The sequence below is a fragment of the Carcharodon carcharias genome, chromosome 19 (genome assembly GCF_017639515.1).
Source record: "Carcharodon carcharias isolate sCarCar2 chromosome 19, sCarCar2.pri, whole genome shotgun sequence".
Lineage (NCBI taxonomy): Eukaryota > Metazoa > Chordata > Chondrichthyes > Lamniformes > Lamnidae > Carcharodon > Carcharodon carcharias.
Genome location: NC_054485.1, coordinates 75,147,379 through 75,156,596, shown reverse-complemented (window position 1 = coordinate 75,156,596; position 9,218 = coordinate 75,147,379). Strand labels below are relative to the sequence as shown.

At 44.6% G+C, this 9,218-nt stretch overlaps 1 pseudogene; it reads right to left on the bottom strand.

The window, feature by feature from the left end:
• Positions 1-9,218, bottom strand: part of LOC121291240 — a 54,008-nt pseudogene that overhangs the window by 24,336 nt on the left and 20,454 nt on the right.

Sequence of the window (9,218 nt, the reverse complement as noted above, 5' to 3'; positions counted from 1 at the left end):
ACTGATTAGGCCAGCATTTATTGCCCTTGTGAACTGCCTTCTTGAACTGCTGCAGTCCATCTGGTGTAGGTAGACCCACAATGCTGCTAGGAAGGGAGTTCCAGGATTCTGAACTAGTGTTAGTGAAGGAACGGTGATATATTTCCTCGGTCCAGTTCCATTCCTTTTAGACTTTTTAGCACATTGATACTACTGAGTGGCTTGCTAGGCCATTTCAGAGGGCAATTAAGAGTCAACCACATTGCTGTGGGTCTGGAGTCACATGTAGGCCAGACCTGGTAAGGATGACAGATTTCCTTCCTTAAAGGGAATTAGTGAACCAGATGGGTTTTTATGACAGTCGACAATGGTTTCATGGTCATTAGATTTTTTAATTCCAGATTTTTATTGAATTCTAATTTCACCATCTGCCAAGGTGGAACTCAAACCCTGGTCTCCAGAGCATTACCCTGGTCTCTGGAATACTAGTCTAGCAACAATACCACAACGCCGCTGCCTTCCCCTACAGGTAAGCTTCCCTTTGGGGAAGATAAACTACCCTTTGGGGAAGATAAACTACCCTTTGGGAGAGGTCAGGTGCCCTTTGGGAGAAGTAAAATGCCCTTTCAGATTGCTAAAAGTAAGCAATAATGTCCAAGGAAGTGTATGAACTCATTGAACCTGTGAAGATCATTGGAATTGTCTGTTAAAAAGAAAAACTGTTACGAGGAGCTGTGAATTGTCAAAAGTGTCAAGATGAATTGTCAAAGGGAACAGTCAAGGCATTTAAAACTCCTGCTTTTAACTCGGAAAGAAATTGCCTGGAGTGTTAAAAATAATTGCCAGCTATTTCACACTAAGCCTTGACATAAGCCTTAGGGCTGCCTTGGCTGCATGACAGTTTTCACAATCATCCATTATCACGGTAGGGTGCCTGCCATTTCAGTTTGATTGACAGCTTCAAGTGTTTATGGACTCTTTGAAGTGGGACTATGAATTTCAATATAATATTAAAGCCAAAATACTGCAGGTGCTTGAAACTGAAATAACAACAGAAAATGCTGGAAAATTTCAGGTCTGGCAGCATCTGTGAAGAGAGAAACAGAATTAACGTTTCAAGTTCATGTGACTTCTTCAGAGCGAAAGAGAAATAGTAATGTGATGGATTTATACTGGTTAGGAGGGGGTGGAGCAAAATAGGTCAGGGATAGGTGGGAGCTCAGGAGAGATTGACAAAGATGTCATGGATACAAGGCAAAGGGAGTGTTAATGGGAGTGTTAAAGACTAAAGAAGGTGCTGATAGTGGCATAAAGGTAAGAGAACAGAATGTGTTAATAGCAGAACAAGGGTCAGCGCTCTGTGAAAGCACAACACATGGCCCTGTGGGGGTTGGGGAAAAAGATCAGAAAAATAGAAAAAATTAATTTTTTTTTTCAATTAAAAATTGGAATTAAAAAAGGGGTAAAGAGAGAGAAGAGAGTTCATGGTCTGAAGTTGAACTCAATGTTAAGTCCGGAAGATTATAAAGTGCCTAATCGGAAGATGAGGTGCTGTTCCTCCAGTTTGATTTGGGATCCACTGGACCATTGCAGCAGGCCAAGGACGGGCATGAGAGCAGGATGGTGTGTTGAAATCGCAAGCGACCAGAAGGTTTGGGTCATGCTTGTGGACTGAGCAAAGGTGTTCCGCAAAGCAATCATCCAGTCTGCATTTGGTCTCCCCGATGTAGGGCACACCACTTTGGGAGCAGTGAATACATTAGACCAAATTGAAGGAGGTGTAAGTGAAGCGCTCCTTCATCTGAAACAGAGTGTTTGGGGCTTTGGACAGTGAAGAGGGAGGAGTAAAGGGGCAGGTGTTGCACCTCCTGCATTTGCGTGGGAAGTTTCCATGGGAAAGGGGTGGAAATTGAGGGTAATGGAGGAGAAGGCCAGGGTGTCACGGAGGAAACGGTCCCTATGGAATGCTGACAAGGGGTGAGGGGAAGATGTGTTTGCTGGTGACATCATGCTGGACTTGGTGGAAATGGCAGAGGATGATCCTTTGAATGTGGAGGCTGGTGAGGTGAAAAGTGAGGACAAGGGGGACCCTATCATGGTTCTGGGACAGAGGGGAAAGGGTGAGGGCAGAGGCGCGGGAGATGGTTTGGATGAAGGTAAGGGCCCTGACAACTACTGCGGTCGGGGAGTCCTCGGTTAAGGCAAAAGGAAGGCATATCAGAAGCGCCATTTTGAAAGGTTGCATCGTCTGAACAGATGCGATGGTGGTGGAGGACCTGAGAGAATGGCATGGAGTCCTTACAGGAAGCAAGGTGTGAGGAGCTGTAGTCGAGGTAGCTGTGGGAGTCGGTGGGATATTGGTGGAATATTGGTGGACAGTCTAACACTAGAAATTGAGACAAAGGTCAGGGAAGGGAAGGGACGTGTCAGAGATGGACCATATGAAGGTGATAGAGGGGTGGAAATTGGAAGCAAAGTCAATAAATTTTTCCAGGTCCAGACGAGAGCATGAAGCCGAAGCAGTCATCGATGTACTGAAAAAGAGTTGTGGGAGAGGGCCTGAGTAGGACTGGAACAAGGAATGTTCCACATACCCCACGAAAAGACAGGCATAACTGGGGCCTATGCAGGTACCCATAGTCACACTTTTTATTTAGAGGAAGTGAGACAAATTTAAGGAGAAATTGTTCAGTGAGAGACTAGTTCAGCCAGACGGAGGAGAGTAGTGGTGGATGGGGATTGTTGTTCAGGCCTCTGTTTGAGGAAGAAGCGGAGAGCCATCAGACCATCCCGGTGGGGGATGGAGGTATAGAGGGATTGGATATTCATGGTGAAGAGGAGGCAGTTAGGGCCAGGGAACTGGAAATTGTTGATGTGACATAGGGCATCAGAGGAATCACAGATGTAGGTGGGAAGAGACTGGGCAAGGGGAGAGAGAACTGAGTCAGGATAGGAAGAAATGAGTTCCATAGGGCAGGAACAGGCTGATACGATGGGTCTACCATGAAAGTCCTGTTTTTGGGTAGGAGGTGGAAGCGAGCTGTCCAAGGTTGGGAGACTATGAGATTGGAAGCTGTGGAGGGAAGATCTCCAGAGGAGATGAGGTCACTGGCAATCCTGGAAACAATGGCTAGGACATGGTCGATGGAGGAAGTATCTGAGAGTTGGCGCTCAGCCTCTGTGAGGTAGAGGTCAGTATGCCAGACAACAACAGCACCACCCTTGTCGGCAGGTTTGATAAAGTCAGGACTGGACCTGAGAGAACAGAGTGCAGCAAATTCAGAAGGAGTCAGGTTAGAGTGGGTGAGAGGAGCAGAGAAATTGAGACTGTTGATGTCACGCTGACAGTTCTCAATGAAAAGATCAAGAGCAGGTAAGAGGCCTAATAGAGAGGTCCAGGTGGAGGGAGAATACTGGAGGCAGGTGAAAGGATCTGTTGAACGGGGGCAGGGGGGAGTGGGAGGACTCCTGCCCAAATAAGGTTGCATAGAGACAAAGGTGACAGAAGAAGAGATCGGCATCATGCTGAACTCAAAATTCATTGAGGGGAGGGCATAAGGGTATGAAGCTGAGTCCTTTGCTGAGTTCAGCATGTTCAGAATGTTCAGCAGCAGGGAGGGGGAGGTCAGAGGATATAGTTAATATACGGCAAGAGCTGGGATTAGAAGGGATGGGGGTCAGAGGGATGGGAAGGGGTGGAGGATCCCAGATGGGCATTGGTACCAATAAGTTATTGGAGTTACGTCCCTTAACACCTGAAAGGAAGAGAAAAGTTCCTTGCTGAGGCTCTCTCAGCTGGATCTTCTCACACAGCATAAGGGGCATTTCCACACCTGATTCCCCACAGGATAGTCAGACTGCCTGAACATTAGTGTGGATATTATGGGATCTAATCCATTGGAAACTTGATCCATCACTCACTGAATATTTCTAGTGATTGTTGCTTTCAGGCCAGCCTCATTGAGTGAGGGTCATTTGGTCAGAACAGCCAATCAACACTGAGCACGGGGAAGCTTATAAGGGGCAGAGTTTTCCAAGTCTAGAGTGTGTAATGTAGCCCTGCAGCTAATCCAGTAGCTCCGTAAATAAAGTTTGTTCAATTAAAGAAGCCTCTTGGTAGTACACCTCTACATCTGGCAACGGGGATAAATCATCTTGGTGCTGCCTCTCGCTATACAACTGTGACTAACTCGTTTTAAAGAAGGAAAGAAAATATACTTGCCAGCTCTTTGGAAGGATCGACCCATTAGACTCCTCCATGGAGGAGCAGACTCAATACATCGAGAGCCTCAGGTTTTATTTCCAAACCAACGAAATAGGGGAGGTGGCAAAGCTTGAAGCAATTCTCTTGATTGTCCGTGGGAGTCAAACCGACAGACCCAAGTGCACGCAGCTCCAAATTGTTCAATCAGCTCGTGGATTTCGTGAACGGCCATTTTCAGCCCAAACCATCAGTCAAGATTCAAATTTAATACAAGGGTGAGGGCCCCGGGCAAATGGATTGTGACCTATATTGCTAAGTTGAAGCAATTGTCAGAGCATTGTGATTTTGGAGCGACCTTGAACAACGTGCTACAGCATGGGATTGGTTAGTTTGTGGTGTATGCAACAACACCATTCAACATTGATTGCTGGCAGAAGTCGATATAAATTTTAAACGAGCCATGGCGATAACACTGGCTGGTGAAAGCGCAGAAAAAGATTTTCAGGAATTACAGAGCTTGCAAAATGGTGCTGTTTACCAGTTAAGGCAGGAACCTGCAGCCAGGCATGGTGCCAAAACCGCAGAAGCAGCCACAAAGTGGGAATCATTCCCTATCACCAGAAATCAAAAGAAAGGAGGAAATCAGACAGCGATCCAGAAGTTGAAATGTCACCAATGTGAGGGTAACCACTCTCCTAAAACATGTAGATTTAAGGAGGCCGAGTGCTATTACTATTGTAAAAGAGGACATTTGATAAAGCAGTGCAGAGCTAAATCCAGACTGCCAAGTAACCAGCCAGCAAAAATGTTAGAAGTACATTACGTGAAAGAGCCTGAAGTAACTGATTCGGACATGCACTCTCTTTTTAAGAACAGAAGAACAGAAGCAGGAGGAGGCTATTCAGTCCCTCGAGCCTGCCCCGCCATTCATTAAAATCATGGCTGATTTCATTTTGGCCTCAACTCCAATTTCCCGCCCTCTTCCCATAGCCTTTCAACCTGTTACTAATTAAAAATCTGTCTATCTCCTCCTCACATTTATTCAGCGTCCCAGCATCCACTGCACTCTGAGGTAGTGAATTCCACCGATTCACGACCCTTTGAGGAAAGTAATTCCTCCTCATCTCTGATATAAATCTACTACCCCTTAGCCTAAAACTATAACCCCTTGTTCTAGAATGCCCCACAAGAGGAAACATCCGCTCCACGTCTACTTTGTCTATCCCCTTTCGCATCTTATATACCTCAATTAGATCTCCTCTCATCCTTCTAAACTCTAATAAGTATAGGCCTAAATGGCTCAATCTCTCCTCATAAGACAAGCCCTGCATCTCTGGAATCAATCTAGTGAACCTCCTCTGAACTGCCTCCAATGCAACTACATCCTTCCTCAAGTAAAGGGACCAAAACTGTGCACAGTACTCCAGGTGCGGTCTCACCAATGCCTTGAACAGTTGCAACAACACTTCCCTATTTTTATACTCTATTCTTTTAGCAATAAATGCCAAAATTCCATCTGCCTTCCTTATTACCTGCTGTACCTGCATACTAGCTTTCAGCAAATCATGCACGAGGACACCCAGATCCCTCTGCACTGAAGCATTCTGAAGTTTCTCTCCATTTAAATAATAAGTCACCTTTTTATTCTTCTGACCAAAATGGATAACCTCACACTTATCCACATTAAACTCCATCTGCCAAATTTTGGCCCATTCACCTAACTTGTCCATATCCATTTGTAAATTTCTTATTTCTTCATTGCAACTTACTTTCCCAACTGCTTTGGTGTCATCTGCAAATTTAGCTATCGTACCTTTTTAATTTTAAAGCAGTTAAGGAAAACCCTATTACTGTCACACTCCAAGTAAACAGCAAGCCTCTAGTTATGGAGGTGGATACAGGGGCATCAGCCACTATGATGGGTGAGCGCACGTTTCAGTAACTGAGAGAAAGTACTCAACCCTTGAGCCTGGAGAAAACTTCTGCCCAGTTGAAGACTTACACAGGAGAAGCAATAAAAGTTAAAGGCACCACCATGGTACCTGTGAGCTATGGGCAGAGTTAGCCCAGCTCCCAGTACTAATAGTTCCGGGCCATGTTTGGCTAAAAGAAATCAATTTAAATTGGTCAGAGATTTTTCAAGTGCAGGCAGAATGGCTGCTAGAATTGTTTTTTAAAAAATGACAGCATCTTTTGCAACGAATTAGAAAAAATCAAAGGCTTGCAAGCCAGGATTTAAGTTAATCCAAAGGCAACTCCCTGATGTTTTAAGGCAAGACCAGGACCATATGCCTTAAGAGAAAAAGTGGATGCTGAGTTAAAAAAGCTGGAGGAACTAGGCATCATACAGCCGGCTCAATTTTTGGAATGAGCAGCACCTATCCACCCCATACTGAAACCGATAAGACTGTCCACGTTTGCGGCGATCATAAGCTAACAGTTAATCGAGCCGCCAAGTTAGATAAATATCCAATTCCGAGAACTGAAGATTTGTACGCAAAGCTGGCAGGAGGTCATTCCACACTAAATTGGATATGAGCCATGCGTATCAGCAACTCGAGTTAGATATAACAGCCCAGGGGTATGTCACAATAAACACACACAAAGGCCTATTCCAGTATACATGCCTTTTGGTGTATCATCAGCATGAGCAATATTTCAAAGGACAATGGAGAGTTTGCTACAGGGATTACCGCAAGTTGTAGTATACCTTGACTATGTCCTCATGACTGGATCGACAGCACTGAGCATTTAGCAAATTTACAGGAGATACTAAAAAGATTTCTGGAAGCGGGAGTTCACCTGAAAAAGGAGAAACGCACTTCCCAAGCCACCGAGGTTACCTATCTGGGGCACTGTGTAGACACCTAAGAATTACACCCTGTGGAAGAAAAGTTTAAGACAATAAAGAGGTGCCTTCCTCCACAAATATTACCAAACTCAGATCATTTTTACGGATGGTAAACTACAACGGGTGATTTTTACCCAGATTATTGACTGTACTGGCCTCCTTGCATATACTGCTGAAGAAATACCATCATTGGTCCTGGAAGGCTCCACAGGAGGAAGCCTTCAACAGAGTAAAACAACTGCTGCACTCCTTAGCCTTGTTAGTACACTTTGACCCATCTAAAGAGTTGATATTGACCTGCGACACCTCTCCATTTGGCGTTGGTGCAGTATTGCCCCATGAAATGGTCAGTGGCTCTGAGAGGCCAATAGGTTACATACCAAGAACCCTCTCAGTGGCTGAGAAAGGTTATTCAGATTGAGAAGGAAAGACTGTCGATAGCCTTTGGAGTTAAAAAATTCCACCATTACTTACATGGCAGGCACTTTACTATCGTCTCCGATCATAAACCGCTTTTAGGCGTTTTCAAAGAAGACAATCCCACTGATAGTCTCAGCAAGAATTCAGCGATGGGCATTAATTCTGTCCACCTGCGAATACACTTTCAAGCACTGACCTGGGATACATATAGCGAACGCGAATGCTCTTAGCCACATATCCTTGCAAGAAAACATCTCGTGTACTCCTGTACCCCAAGAAATCAGCCTTGTGTTGAATTTTTTAGTCACCTGGCTGCACAAAGCAGATCAGGAACTGGACCAATCGAGATCTGCTTCTGTCCAAAGTGAGAGCCCAGATACTTACAGGATGGTTAAATGAGCCCATCTCCGAGGAAATGAAAACATTTTTTGCCCACAAATATGAATTCAGTTGTCAGGATGGCATCATACTCTGGGGGGCAAGAGTAGTTGTTCCTGTGCCAGGCAGAGAACAGCTCTTAATTGAATTACACAGCATTCATCCTGGCATTTCTAAGGTGAAAATGCTCGCCAGGAGTTAGTTGTGGTGGCCTGGTATAGATGCAGATATTGAGAAGTTAGTCAAGCATCGTCAACAGTGCCAACTACAACAAAAGTTGCCAGCCGCAGCTCCACTACATCCTTGGGAATGGCCAGGCCGACCATGGGTGTGGATCCGTATAGACCAAGTGGGTCCATTCCTGGGCACTATGTTTTTGCTCACAATCTACGCACACTCAAAATGGATGGGGATTTTTGAAGTGAAATCACCTACATCACATGCTACCATCAAAAGGTTAAGCCAATGCCTTTCAACTTACGGATTGCCCAAAGTCATTGTATCAAACAATGGAGCCTTATTTACAAGTGCTGAATTTCAGAATTTCACCAGTCTATATGGCATTTAACACATCCAAACTGTACCTCACCACCAGCATCAAACAGACTGGCCAAGAGAACTGCCCAAACTTTCAAGTCAGGACTGAAAAAAATTGTCGGGAGGAACCTTGGAAACCAAAATCTCACACTTCCTTAGCTACCACAAAACTCCGAATGCAATAATGGGAGTTCCACCAGCAGAACTGCTTACAAATTGCCTCAGAAAGAGACTGAGCCTTGTATTTCCAAATTTACCAGGGAGGGTAAAGAGCCAAGGTAATTTGCATCGTAGAACCTGGAAATTTATAGTAGAGGAATTACTTTAGAAACTTCAGTAGCAGTCCATGTTGGGTCCCAGGAATTATTGTGTGTGAGACTGGACCCCTTTCATACCAAATAGACGTGGAAGGCCGGATCATTCATAAACACGTGGATCAACTGGGATCAGGGAAACACTTCCACAGTCAGAGTTGCCACCAAGGCATGTCATCGAACCCATAAGCATCAAAGTACCTGATCAACCTGTTATAGACATAACTGATGTCTCCATTGAGTCAAATAGTGATGAACTACCTGTGCCAAAAGAGGTACCCATTATCACAGTTCCTGCTAGTGTCCATCCTGTAGGAGAGCCTCAGGCTATAGAATTACGCCACTCTACCTGGAACTGAAAACCCCCTCACTTGATTTGTAATTACTGGACCTATATGTATAAGTGTATAATCTAAATTCATGACAAAGTGTCAGTGTGATTATTTCTAAGATTTTTGATATTGTTTTCTATTCACCTGTATAAAGTAATTGTGCAAATAAGGAATGTAAAACAAGGAGTTAAAGGGGGAGGGAT